This window comes from Strigops habroptila, chromosome 6, assembly GCF_004027225.2.
Source record: "Strigops habroptila isolate Jane chromosome 6, bStrHab1.2.pri, whole genome shotgun sequence".
In the NCBI taxonomy this organism is placed as follows: domain Eukaryota; kingdom Metazoa; phylum Chordata; class Aves; order Psittaciformes; family Psittacidae; genus Strigops; species Strigops habroptila.
In genome coordinates this window covers 60551749-60567067 of record NC_044282.2, presented here as the reverse complement: position 1 = coordinate 60567067, position 15319 = coordinate 60551749, and positions in this window count along the sequence as shown.

Genomic DNA, 15319 nt, shown 5'->3' with positions numbered 1-15319 from the left:
CACAGTACAAACAGATGGGTGGTCTGAAAGAGGAGTGCTCTACTGGAATAACTTTTCTTGCTGTCGAGGATTTCCAGTGAAGTGAGGAATGATCTCAACCTCTACTAATGAAAAATAGGGAAAGTGAGGAAAGACTTTGATATCTCAGACCCTTTTTCTGGGTCCAGAGAAGGTAAGGTAGGGTAGGGTAGGGGATGGTAGGGTAGGGTAGGGTAGGGGATGGTAGGGTAGGGTAGGGTAGGGTAGGGTAGGGTAGGGTAGGGTAGGGTAGGGTAGGGTAGGGTAGGGTAGGGTAGGGTAGGAAGTGAATGTACATTTCTGTGGGCTCTGACCAGACTTTGGCAATGATTCCAGATTTTGTCTTGTTTCTGTGGATTGGTGATCTTTCCAGGAAAATGGCATGCAACAAACAAAAGGCATCCTGAAGTCACGCAGAGATGATGCCCAGCAGAGCCACAGATCACTCAAGCAGCAAACAGCACGGCTTAAAGAGTGGGCACAAGAAGGTATCACAAACAAAACAGCCTTCCCTTTCCCCAAACCACTTTTCTGTTAAAACCACTACATCTTAATGAGTTTAGTAGCCCTCTAGAAATGAGGGCAGGTAATTGCAAAATTACTCACAAGATTCAAGATCAAGTTTATCACATTTAAATCAGAAGAAAAGCCAATTATGATGGCTCAACTCACTGGAGATACTGTAATGTGTAATGAAAACATACTTCAAAAAAAGAAAGAAAGGAAGAAAGAAAAAAGCAGGTTTTGATAAGCAGTTCTAGAAGTCCAGGTCATCCTGGCCAATCTCATTAGAGCCTTCTTTCTTTTTAGAAGCCTGAACTTTATCAGTATGTTCAACCTCCTTTGGATCTGTACCTTCTGCCTCTGCCTGGTCCTCATCTTCCAAAGGATCAGTGCATGAAGATGCTTTGTCCTCTTCTTCTTCCTCACTGTCAGGATACATCTGTGAAGGTTTGCTGCTCTCATCACTTTGCACTTCTCCATTGGGATGATTGCTCATGGAGTTGTTGTCATCTTTGCATTCTTCTTCACCTTCATCTTCAGACCCCTTCTGGGATTGCTGTGAGACGTTTCCTACAGAAGAATAACAAGAAAAGGCAGCTGCTTTGTCCGAAGTCCCTAGCCTTTTACTTTGGCCTTTAAGGATCTTTGGCCTTTCTTTGGCCTTTAAGGATCTCTCATAAACCTTGTTACCTTTGACTTCATGTTTTTCTTGTGCCTTGTCAGGGTCATTACTAGTAGGTTTCTCAATCTTCGCATCATATTTGTCACCTCCTTCACTGTTGTTTTCCTCCTTAGCTGAACACACCTCATTTGATTCTGGATTTGCGTCTTCCACTGCTTCAGCTTCATGCTGCTCATCTTTTTCACTTCCTTCTGCAGCATCTTTTTCAGGACAGTTAACAGTTCCAGAGCCATCAGCATCTCCTCTGCATTCAGATGTCTCTTCCTCATCATCAGCCCCAATGTCTTCATCCTCTTCTTCTTCAGCTTCGTTGTCAGCTTCAGCTTCCTGTTCTTCATTTTGAATTTCGTCTTGTTCTTCCTCTTCCCCATTAACTTCCTCCTCCTCTTCCTTCGTTTCTTCCTCCTCCTCCTCTTCCTTTGCTTCTTCCTCCTCCTCCTCTTTGGTGTTTACTATCTCTTCTCCCAATTCCTGATCCTCTTGTTTTGCTTCTTCCTCATCGTTTGCTTCCTCATGCTCCTTGGCTACTTCTTCCTCTTTCTCCTCTCTTGCTTCTTCCTCCTCCTCTTCTTTCGTTTCTTCCTCTTCTTCCTTCACTTCTTCGCCCTCCTCTTTCATTTCTTCCTCTTCCTCCTCCTCCTCATTTACTTCTTCCTCCTTCTCCATGTCTTCCTCTTCTTCTTTCGTTTCTTCCTCTTCCTCCTCCTCCTCATTTGCTTCTTCCTCCTCCTTCATGTCTTCCTCTTCTTCTTTTATTTCTTCCTCTTCCTCCTTCACTTCTTCTCCCTCCTCTTTTGTTTCTTCCTCTTCCTCCTCTTTTGCTTCTTCCTCCTCCTTCACGTCTTCCTCTTCTTCTTTTTTTTCTTCCTCTTCCTCCTTCACTTCCTCCCCCTCCTCTTTTGTTTCTTCCTCTTCCTCCTCTTTTGCTTCTTCCTCCTCCTTCATGTCTTCCTCTTCTTCTTTTGTTTCTTCCTCTTCCTCCTTCACTTCTTCCCCCTCTTCGTTTGTTTCTTCCTCTTCCTCCTCTTTTGCTTCTTCCTCCTCCTTCATGTCTTCCTCTTCTTCTTTTGTTTCTTCCTCTTCCTCCTTTACTTCCTCCCCCTCCTCTTTTGTTTCTTCCTCTTCCTCCTCTTTTGCTTCTTCCTCCTCCTTCACGTCTTCCTCTTCTTTTGTTTCTTCCTCCTCCTTCACGTCTTCCTCTTCTTTTGTTTCTTCCTCCTTCACTTCCTCCGCCTCCTCATTTGTTTCTTCTTCTCCCTCCTCTTTTGCTTCTTCCTCCTCCTTCATGTCTTCCTCTTCTTCTTTTATTTCTTCCTCTTCCTCCTCTTTTGTTTCTTCTTCCTCGTCCTTCACTACTCCCTCCTCCTCCTTCTCTTTCTCCCCATTTATTTCCTCTTCCTCCATTGTTTCTTCTGCTCCTTCCTCTTTTAATTCCTCATCTTCTTTCTCTTTTGTTTCTCCCTCCTCCTCTTCTTTTGATTCCTCCTCTTCTTCTATATTCATTATTTCTTCTTCCTCTTCCTTCTCCTCTTTTGCTTCCTCTTCTTCTCCTCTCTCTTTTGTTTCTTCCCCCACTTCTGCTTCTTCCTTTTCTTCTTCACTGGTTTCTTCATCTTTAATTTCATTCTCCACCTCACAGTTTTGATTTTCTGATATTTCAGACTCTTCTCCACCTTCATTCAACACTGAGCTGCCCACTTCATTTAATTCTGGCTCCTTTTCTTCATTGCCCTCCACTTCCATTTCACCCTCATTATTCTCCTCATTTGGATTGCCATTTTCTCCTGCTTCTTCCACAGAACTCCTGGGAATCATTTTGATGTCTTGGGCTGCTTCTGAGACATATGCTTCCTCATTATAATTTTTCTTTAACCTCAGGATTTGCTGTAAATCAAATGCTTTCATGACTGGGGCATTGGTGGCCACCACTGGATTTCTTGTGGGTTTGGAAGCCATTTGTTTCCTCACGCAAGAGTCACAAGGGCAGTATTCCTCCTCGCTTGTTTGTTTACTAATACTGGCCTCAAAAGCTTCACTAAATGCTATATCTTTATCTACATCAAAAGATAAGTCTGATGTGTCCTCTAGCCTAGTCTGGTTTCCATTCTTGTCACTGAAGTGTGACTTTTTATGCATAGTTTGCAATCGCCGTCTCCTCTGCTCAGTTTGGAGCGTTGACTCACGTTTGAGTGGTTCATCCGGAGGTCTTGGCAGCTTCTTCCCTGCTCTGGTTTTGATCTTTCTCAGCTCCTTCTCTATGCTTTTTTGTATCCTTTTACTCACTTCCTCCTTCAGTTCCAATATAATTTCATCCATTTGCTGGTTGTCCTGCAGGTTCCACCTGACTTTGAACTCATTCATGGCACTGACATAGTGAGCCATGAACTCCTTCTCGATTTTCTTGAGTAGTTTCAGGACCCAGACTGGGTCTGGATCCATTGAGTTTTGCTGAACAAAGGATGTGCTCACACTTGTGGCTGTATCAACTTTGGGCTCTAGGTCATTTGGAGACTCTTTCCCAAGCTGCTCTTCCAAATCAGCTTTCAGCTCTGTTCCACAGTCAGGATCATTGACGTTTGTATCACCACTAGTGGCTAGCTGATCAGCTTCGTCTTCAAGATCTTCTTTTGGGAGTTCATCGTTTACAACTGCAGCTTCTTCTTTTTCTCCATTTTCAGTTAATTTGCTGGTTTCTTTGTCTTCATTTTCTCCCTCTTCCTTCTGACCATGTTCACAGTCACTGCACTGATCCTCCTTATTCTCTTCTGCCTCTTGAATTAGAGAGTTCTCTCTAGTAGACTGTGCTTTTTCCTCAGCTTTTGATTTTGAGCAGGCTGTTGAAGGTCGGGATGACTGCTCTTCCTTTTTACTTTGCTCCTCAGCCTCAGTCAGTTCAGCACCAGTCCCTACATTTTCCACTTGTCCAGCTGATTTGATTTCTGCAGTTTTCTGTGCAATCAAAGTGCAGCCCCTGGCACCAGCTGTATTCTCTTCCACTGAGCCACCAGAACCACTGTTAACATCAACCCCAGAGGAGGACATGGGAGTAAAGTCATAATCTACAGATTTGGGGGCTTTAAACCCAGAGGCTGTCTTTGCCTGCTCACATGCTTCTTGGCCTGAACTTGGGCCTCTTTTTTCAGGTGTGCATCCAAACCACAGGGCTTGAAAAACATTTAGCAGCTCCATATACCTTGACTTATTCAAACATTTTGATTTATCTGATGGACCTTCTGACTCTTCATCAAGGAGCTGTAGACTGGCAAGACAAGTAATCAGAATGCTGGCAGAGTTACTCAGTTTCCTCCCCATGGTAGGGGACACTTCAGGCAAACTGTTTGATCGGTCAAATTTTGTTTCATGTTTTGAACTAAGCAAGGCCTTCATGATCTGGACCGAAGTCTGGACAGTAGTTGGCAGGTCTCTTCTGTTGATATTTTGTTGGGATGTAGCTGACTGGCTGCATTCTGCCTGGTCAGCTTTGGCAGCTTCGGACAAAACCTCAGAGATTTGTTCCTGATTCATGCATTCTTCAGCCTCTTCATTAATAGCTGTACCTTCTGCTGCCTCTTTTCCCACTTCTTCCTTTGCCTCATTTTCAGCCTCCTCCACATTCTTTTTCTCAGCTTTTTCATCCTCTGAGATTTCATCAGCATTGGTACAGTATGATACCTCAGTGGTTGCCTCCATACATTCCTCTTCTACATTGTCTTCCATTTCATATTTCATAAGCAATGTTTCTGATGGGATTTTACTTAGCCATTCTTGCACAACCTCTTCTGGAGATGTATTTGGTAGATTAGATGGCACTAATTCACTCCCTTCCTCCTGCATGTCCATGCCTTCTAACTCTTCCTCCACCTTTTTATTGCAAGAACCATCAATCTCTTTACTCTTCTGATCGTTTATTTCAGTTGCAGCTGATTTAGAACCATAGGAGGTTGCTTTGGAGGAATCGATGATTTCTTTCTGCTCTTTTCGTGGGGTCATCACTGACTCAGTACCTATGCTGCTAATGGAGGAATTCTTGAACATGGTTGAACGAATTTTTTTGCTGTTTGGCTTCCCTTTTGGTGGGGCAGGGCAATGCATACTGCATGCTGACATAGTGTCAGGCAATGATGCTTGGCTGGAGTTTGACATCTCCACATGAAGATTTCCAGTTTTTATATGCCTTGATTTTGAATATTTAGATATGTTTGATTGTGAACACCTATCATCACTTTCCTGGGATGTATGTGTTAACAAGCATTTATCTTTTATTTCTGACTTTGATGAGACTCTTGAAGAGACACTTGCAGTATTTCCATTCTTAATCCCAGTCTCAGCTGAATGGTCAACTTTTGAACATACACTCTCACTCATACTTCCCTGTCTTGAAGAAGGGGCCTCTGAATTAACCTTGGAATGACCCTCTCCAGCTTTTCCATTAGGGCTTGAAACACTTGAGCAGAAAGATGATGATTTGCTATTTTCTTCTCTATGACTTCTCTTCTTTGAGCCTTTTGAGGACTCACTGTAGCCATTGGTGGTACTTTTCAAGCTTTTCTCCTCTGTAAAACCTGCAATTGCCTCTGTTTCACTAACAGATGAAATGTTTGAATGAAATGATCCTGACTTATGAGACATGGGGTCTCCAATAGACTTCTTTTTGATTTCACATGAGCTTTTGGAGTAATTAGATGTCCTGCTGCATGATCTCAGATCATCTGCATGGAGGGAATTCTTCTTTTTATTGAGAGAGGATTCAAGTGAAGACACAGACATTTCAGACTGTGCATCCAAATGAATATGGCTGTGTTTGCTCTTTTTGGATCCTCTGGAGGAGCAAGAAGCATTGCACAGAATGACCTCATCACTGTCACTTCTCTTGCTGTTCCTGTTGCTAGCTCTGGAATGAGGGGTTCCTTGTGTAGAGCATCGTTCACCTTCACTGCTTTCATCTCTAATTGATTGACTGGGCTTTGTTTTTGCTGACACTGAGCTGACTTCATTGATTTCATTTTCTTCTTGCTCTGCTTCAACCTCTTCAGCCTCTTTCTTAGGGCTGGACTCACTGGAGAAGGAGGAGATCACTGCGTTGTCATCAGAATGGTCATCCTGTTCAATTTTTGCTCTTGGCGTGGTACAGTTACTAGACTTGCTGTGCACACTGTAGGCAGGAGTGGAGGACCTAGTGTTATCTTCTTGATTTGCCTTCTGAAGGCTTGAGGAGGACATGCTCCTACCCATGCTACTTGTTTCCTCACATACATTCTTCTTGCTCTTTCTGGACTGCAGAGGTGACCTTGACATGCCACTCCCAACTCTGCTGCTTTCAAAGTCTTCCACGTCATCCTTTAAGCACTTCACAGAGGAGACTTCAAAACAATTTTCATCTTCATTTTGTGAATTGGTTTTGCTGGCCTCATGGTCTTCAGGGGTTTCTTGAGTATCCAGGTTGTTTTCACAGCTTGAATGTGACATTAAACCCAACGATGAAGGTCTCTGACTATTGCTCGTGCTTGTCCGAGTGTATTCTTGCTGGTCTTCTCCATTGGAAGCACCTGTAGACAAATCACTTCGACACATACACTTTTTAATGGATCCATATGCTACTCTGTTCTCTATAGTCTCTGAGTAGGATGACGACTCTTGCACAATGTGCTCAGAGAATTCCTCACTGGATGTGGTGTGGAGGCTATCCACAGAAGCCATTTTTTTGTGAACCACTCTCCTCCTGGAAGATGTGCTGGAGCATGATGACCGTGTATGCCAGGTGCTTCGTACACTGGGCTCTCCCCTCTGGGATGTGTGCATGGGGTTTTTCCAAATGTCGTAGTCCTGGTGTTTCTTTCCACAGCTATGACAATGAGACTCATCACATTCCGATTCCTCAAGTTTTGACATGTAAGAATCAATATCACAGGGATATAATGACTCATCTGCCTCCGAGCTGGCTTCTGGGTTCATTTTCTGTATGGAGTGTACTCCATTGTCCTCCTCTACTCCTGACTCTTCACAAGGCATCTGGTTCATCAGATTGGACTTTTTGATCTGGGTGGACCACTGCAAAGTCTCATCATTTAACAAGCGGAAGCGGACTTTCATCTCAACGGACAAGCTACCATCCTTGTTCACATGTACCCGTTTTTCTATGTCATCATTGACCAAGGAATGGACCAGGTCCCCAGGTTTTGGATGCGAACAACTGTTTGAGAAAGGTACACCATTATCTGGTGAGGCAGCGAGACCATTAGGATATGATTTTTCTGATGATAAAGAAAATCTCATTGACCTATTGCTTGATGCTGTCCGTGGATGGATAACACTTTTTTTGGCTTTCAGTCCAAAGTCCACTGGAGTTTGAAATAAGTGAAGAAAAGAAAGATGGAGACAAATGTTAACTCATAGAAATAAGACACAAAATATATAGATCAAACCCTCAAACTAGTTAATACTGATATTATTCTATTAAAGCTAAGCCTATAGCAGTTTTCATAATTTAAAAATTTGGCTTTGACTAAGTGATGGTCATAAACGTTAAGTTTTGAATTCATAATCTGCATTAAAATCTTCTATACCTTAATTTTTTTTTTATCTAAATTGAAACACAAACACCTTTTTCTGTTGTATTAAGTGCATGCCAAGAAGAAAAATTTATATACAGAGAGAGCCTGAGTCTCAGAGATGCTCTGTTTTACCATGTTGCAAATATCCTTTTATTTAACTGTGCAAGTTTTCATCTTTCTTAGTCAGTTAGTGAAAAATACTCGGAGAAGTCACCCTCTTCCTTAGCAAGAGGTCAAGTATCACACATTTATTGTGCATCATTCACTTCTCCACTCACATGCCAAGAAACACAGATACGGCTATGTAGACCAGAGCAGTACTCAGACCCTGCAAGGGTGTGCCATTGTAAATAATTATAATGTTTATTAAAACATAACGAACAAATGGCAAAGGAATCATAAGCTGGTGATAGTTACAAAGAAAACCAGTGGTAGTTATAGAAGAAATCAGTGATAGTAAGGGAATTTTAAGAATTGTAATCCAAAGCACATCTCTATGGCCAAGTGCAGTGACCTGAATAGATTTATTGAGGTCCTAGACCCTCAATTTCAAGCAGAGAACATTGTAATCATGCTCTCTTGCAAGATATGCCTCTATCTTTTTTCTAATATATGTTTATTTAAAGTTTACTTTTATATATCTAGGCATACGGATATGCAGATGAATGGAGGGCATTTTAGAACAGAAAGCATACTAACCAAGATCAATAACACATGAAGTAACTCTTGTCTAACCATCCTTATGCATTTGTAGCTGATTGATATATTTGCTCAGCCTCTTGATGCACAAAGCTTCAGCTTATTCACACTGCTCCCTCCAATTTTTTATGTCGTGGGCAGAGAGTGTGGGTTGCCTCTGTCCGTAAGTTTCTACAACTAGTTGTCAAAACGTGAGTGAGCATTTCCTGGCTCCTGGTATTGACAATGGAGAGAAACAGGTGCACCTCCAGAGCATACTTCATTTCATCCTAAAACAAATCCCTAGTATAGATGAGATTAATTGCCCTTTGGAAATGGGAAGTTTCTTTTCATAGGCTACTGAGGGTAGTTGATTTCATACCTGCGACCTTAGATAACTCATGATGAAGTGCCTAAGAAATATCACCCTGAATAATCCATAACAACAGACTCCTTCCTGAACATAGCCTTTCCATAAAAACATATTCCCAAAGGGCTACACTGGGGCTGTAATCTGCAAGAGAAACTGAGTCTCCTGCTGACAAAAAAAGGGCATCCTCTTATCCTGGCATAGGCAAATGCAGAAGTGCAAGTGTTATATGACAGACAGACAAGGGGATAGAGGATTCGTGGGAAATCTCAAGAGTTTGGGGAGTCTCAGGGGCAGACACAGGAAAGGAGGGAGTTCTGGAAGGAAAAGGAGACACAGAGATATGAAAGAGGAAGGGAAGTCAGCCAGACACGGGTGGCATGCAGAAGAAAGACTGGAGGGTGTAGGGAGGAAATCCTAGAAGGAAACCAGAAAAAAGAAGGGGAGGATGGAAAGGCCTGGGAGGCAGAGAGAGGGAAGCACATTTTCCACATGAAGTCTGCACATGGGGGCAGTACAATAGGTGCCTGTAATCTGCATGTTGTGGGACACAGGCCTGGAGACGACTGTGCAATATGTCCCAGAGTTTTTCTTACTTTCATTGTTTTCATTGACATTGTTGCCATTGGAACGGGGAGCCAGGTTGGGCAGCTTCTCCACTGAGTGTTTCCTCAAATTCTCCATCAATACAGGTTTAAATGGCTCCCGGCCTACACACACCAGCACGTTGGGGCAGTGCAGTAGAGCCTGCATGCTGTCGATCTAGAAAGAGAAAAGGAAGTGGATCACCATGAGCCGATAGAGCAGAGCTAGATTCTTCCAAGCCCAAAATCAACTGACAATTAGTTGTCACCTAAAATAAAATAAACATGGTTCTGGAGAACTTCAGGGTCTACCAAAGCCTGTTTGCAGGTTTTGTTGCAGTTTTCTTCCATTGACAGAGAAGCTCTGCTATGTTTTAATCAGGTCCCTAAGATAGGGAAGATAAAGAGATTGAAGATCTCCCAAGAAGGGTGGGAGATGTTGCCTAAGAGAGAAGTGTCTCATTTTTATTACAAGGTTTTACATCTTGAGAAAGATTCAGGTATAAGCAGTGCGGTAGTGAGGAAGGGAATGGAACTAGAGGATTTTCAGTTTCCCTTACAAACAATACTATTAATTCTTCTAATTAGTGTATGGGACACTGATTTTTACCTGGTAAATGCTACATTTCAAATTGACCATTAGTTCTCTTCCTTCCTCTGCTCAGGAAGGGACAAGAACTGTGACTTCCCTTAATATTATCTCAAAAACTGTCTCAAATATTACTTCATGAATTGCCTTAATACAGGACAATGTGGGACGTGGTCCCTCAGAGCAGGAAGTGCCTGTGAAGGAACCTCCATTCTTAAGGGTTAGACACTGCCTCTTCATCTTCACTGCATGACCTGTTTCTGGATTACACACCCTGTCCTCCATGTCAGCTGCAGCTAGTAACAGGGAGCAGGGCTAGACATGGCAGAGAGCCACTTTTACCCAAATACAAAGTTTACTCCTCTAAAGGAGATGGACTCTGTCTCGTGATGTGAACTGGCTAGACAAGACCTGGATCCCTCTTCCATCTTGCTGCTGCAATCTCTTAGTTTGAAAGACTGAAGTTCAGTTCTCAGGTAAAACACTTGGGGGCTTCTAAAACGATGAGAAGGCTCTCTTGCTGTCTGAGAGGACTTTAGAGTGACCAACACTCAGCAGCTTTCTCCTGTCAGAGGCCTCCACAATCCAGCTAGGATGTCCCTTCCTCCTCAGTCTTCTACATCAGGAGAACATCTCTAAAACATATGGGAACTCACCAATAGCAAGTGACCACACAAAAGGTTACCAAGATGCTTTTTAGCACCAGTGGTGGACTAAACACTATCCTGCCTGTAAGATGCACCCTGACCTCACTGTGTCCCTTAATCATCAGTCCTTTAGCTAGCAACCGAGTATGGAAGAGAACAAATATCACAGGAGCTGTGATGACAGTTCTGCAGTTGTCACACATGCCTGGCATAACAGTGCATGAAGGGTGGACCTCGTGCTCTAAATATTGCTATAGCAAAGGAATGAAGAATCAGGCCTCCCTCAGAGCCCAAGCCCTCACTTTGTGAAATGCATTTAGAGATTAGTTAATACCACTAGGGCTTTAAGAGGTACTAAGACAGTAGTGCTGGATCTTGTGCAAGGAAGAAGAGGGTAAACTTGTGGAGGGTGAAAGAACAAGACAGAGACAGATAGAACCACACTCAAGATCCAGTTAAACACTTCTGGTAATTTTTCTTACTGTAAAGCATATGGCAGCAACTTTTTACTGGGAATACACGAAAATCCCATCATCTTCCCATTATTTTTCATTTACTCTTTGCACTATAACACTTGCCACCTGAGGCCCTTCGAGTTTGTTGCTATAAAAGTCCACACTGAGAGGTTTTGCTCTCTAAAGCTTAACTTCAGACTTTCAAATCAAGAGATTGCAGCAGCAAGATGGAAGAGAGGTCGAGGCTTTGTCTAGCTAGTTCACCTCACAAGGCAGATTCTTGCTCCTTTAGAGGTAAATGTTGCCAATAAATCCGCTTCTGGTCCATATATTTCTAAAGGAAACGTCTTTCTACCTCACTTGAAAAGTTTATAGAAAGGCTATAATTTAATAAATGAAATATTTTGAACAAGTTTTTGCCACCTGTATATTCCTTTTCCTTCTTTACTTTGTTGTTGTTGTTGTTTGTTTTTTATTCCTTTAGTGAGATCTATTGCCCTGCCCTCATACAAGTAGGAAAAAAAAAAAAAAAAAGAGAGTAAAAAAGGAGAAAGAGAAAAGGACAGAGAGGGAGACAAGGAATAAAACTAAACATGAAATCCTTTCTGACCCTAATGTAAAACAATCTGTCTTTAAACCGCAACTAAGTTTAGGAACTATTCCTATTTGTAAAGGACAATTTTTCAGCGAAATCTATTTTTTGCCCAGGACATTTCCTCACATGGTACTGTGTCTGTGTATAGACACTTCAATCACACTCATCACCACTGCGTTATGTGTGTAGAAAATAGATGGTGCCAATGACACAGCTTCAGGAATCAATGGAGCTGAGCCAGCTGAGTTACTGCATTTATGTATGCTGCACAAATCAAATCTGTTCATATGGAATACACTTGTGTTATGTGACTTAAAATAAAGAGTCTGTCATGTAGTATTTCTGGCATCATCAGCTCTTTAGCAGTGTTTATACCTATAACACAGTTTTTATTTGTAGTATCTTGCAAGCTTAATCTCTTTGAATTAATAACTGTAGAAATTCTAAATCTGGGACAACAGCACTTCATAATGCTTCATTGGTACTTCATTGTCATCATCTCTCCTGCATAAATTGTGAAAAACAAGGAACAGGTATCCTTCTGTAAGTGTTCAAAACAAATATAATACAAAATATATACAAAAATAATAGCTAGATTTTGCCTCAGATTTTGAACATTTACAAGTTACGTATGTAGGACTGAACTAGTCAACCAAGGCTGTATAGTCCATGTAGAACGGGCAATTCTTGTACCCTGCACTGGACATCTCTTCTACTGTGAGATAAATCATGCTCTTTCTTCCTTGTCATAAAAGCACCTTGGAATGATTAGGAGAGATGTAAACATCTAAGATAAGGCAGATTAATGCCAGCAGGCATGACCACTCAGTAGTTATCAGGAGGCATCATCTAAGCTGAATACTGAATATCAGTCTCCAGGGTCCCAGGTCTGTCCTCCTTCTCAAAGACCACATTATTTCAATGAGTTGCTGCTGTTAATCACTGTATTAGGAATACAGTCATAATTAACTTCAGCTGTATGATATCAAATGTGGCATAATCCCAATATAAGTAAAGTCAGTATTAGAACATGTCAGCACAATATATATAGATAGGGAGACTATCGCTGCAGTAAATATTAAATTATTTTAAAGGGTCCTTTAAATTTCCTTGCAGTTGGTGAAAAGTCAGGACTTTAGAGACCATTGTTCTCTGACCTTTCCTGGATTGGATTATTTTAAAATTTATTTATACAGGTAGTACCATTTAAACATAAGAAATTGTGTTTTTTTTTCACTGTGAGGGTGGCCAAACGCTGGAACAGGTTGCTCAGATATGTTGTGGAGTCTCCATCCTTGGAGATATTAAAAACCCAGCTGGACACCTGAACAACTTGATGTAATTGGCTTCAGAAAGGATCTCTTTGATGAGATGATTGCCAGAGGTCTCCTCCAACCTCAACAATAGTGTGACTCTGTGATTTATTGTAGGAGAGGTGGTTGTTATTTCATATAGCTAGAGGAAAAATGTGGTGGAACTGAAGGAATAGAAGGTAGATGTTCTTATCTGCTGTAGCTGTCAGAATCAGTGGAGAAAAATAAATGCCATTGGGGTGTGTTTAATTTAAAGCAGAAAAAAACCCTGAAGATAAATGGTGCTCTCTTTTAGTGTGGGGGATAGATCAGAAGATGCCTCAGTGAAATTATATGGTGGCTACTGTTTGGTGAGCACAGATTTCTTCCAACATTAAAGTTTTCTTTGTTTGCTCAGAGATGTCATTTACCTCTTCTGAGCAGTAGCCTGTAAGGAAATCCCTCTAGTAAACAGATTCCCCACTTCCCTTAGGCTGCCATAGCAGGGTTCTTGAGTACCTATGCCAGGATACCATATTACAAGAAAGCAGTATTACAACCCAGTCCAATTTAGCTGCAAAAAATTAAGGCAACTGATTGTGAATACTTATAATCTGGTGATCACCTGAAGGAGTTTTGATGGATAAAGGAATGCCCTGCTCTATTACTTCTCCATTAACTCATCACACTTAATTGTAAGTCATCTTTTATGGTCTAGGCTTCTTGGACATTGGTGGACAGCAACCAATATTTCTGGGAAGAGGTCAATGAAACCCAGGAAAACCACCTGATACACATGGTACATCCCCATTGGACATGCCTGCCTCTTTCACTGTCTGGAGAAAGTCAGCCATTTCAATGCAGTTGTCTAAATATAAATACCTAGAGCAATTTGAGATGTTCTAGGGTATCTAATACGTGCCTGAGAATGGCAGACAGGATACTAGATAAATATCACCTGAAAGCTAAGCAGGAAATATCTAGCATATTCATATAGAGACAGTTAGAAAATTGTCTTCATTTGCAAGCTGAATCCTAAAATATGGTAAGTTCAGGAATATTTTAAAGCATGATAAGTGGAATAAAATGGAAGAAAATGTACAGGTTATGATGAAGGTCTTTGGAGGGTTAGGAAGGAGTTCCTTTGGATTGCTCAGGCCCCATTTAAGCCCTCTTTTCAGTTCCCTCAATGAAATTACTCTATTATACAAACTCATGAAAAGGGTTGCTAACCTTCAAGGCACTTGATGTCCAGAGACAAAAATCCGCTAAGCAAAATTCACAGGGAACAATCTCTAGCAGTTTGTACTCTGTGGGCTGAAATAGACTCATGTTAGTTTTATTGTATAATCCCTGAAAATGAAATTAAGCTTCTCAATCTTATTGTAAAACCTGATCCAAATCCCACTGTAACCAATGGAGAGAAACTTGCTGATATCTACAGACTCTGGATCAGAAACCAAGAGAATTACAGAGGCTGTGAGTGAAGTTCTGGACCAAAAAGCAGAAAACGCTTGCTCTGTTGAAGTATTTCTGTTTGTATCAGTCAACTTCTGGATGACAAACCACTGTGGTCTCTTAAAGATCAGGTGCTGCCATGTGAAAAAAAATAGCAATTTGATGTCCATTAACCCTGTATACACAGACTCTGCCAAGGAAATGTCAGCTATGTCTTCAGGTTTCATTAAAGTCTTTGTATTTCTGACAAAAAAATTATGATTTTTCAAAACAGTAAAACTTGTGTTTACTTGCATACTTCATTATCTCATACCACAGGAATTCTCTGTCACAGTGGGATATGTCATGTATGGGTTGGTTTGACAAAGTTGGATGTTCTTTCCAAGAAAAATATTTCATAGCCGTTACCCTAAGCCTCAATGGGGAGGCCACCATGGACAAGGTGTAAATGAAAGAACATCCTCTCTTCTGAACTATGTCTTTTTTTTCCAGTTTGGGTGTTATCCATTGGAGGATGGACTGTCTCCATGAATGTTACGGTACCTACCACAAACGGGCTGTGATCTCAGCAAGGACCTCTAGGTGCTACTGCAACACAATTAATAATAAAATGTCACCAATACCTAAACAGACGAAAGACAAAAATAACAGCTCTAAAATAAGGAATCTGTTGCTTGTTGTGGAGAACATGCTATCCTCTGGCTCCTCCCAGAGAATAAAGAACTTTCTTAAACCTTACCCATCTCAGATTTTGATGAAGGTAAAATGTAGGAGACAGCTGCTTGGGTTTGTTTTTTTCGTTTTTTTAACTCTGCTGGCTATCAGCCAACCAAAGATATCTGAGAGTTAGAGAGAAAGACAGAATGGGGAAATAATGCAATAGTGCACAGTTGAGA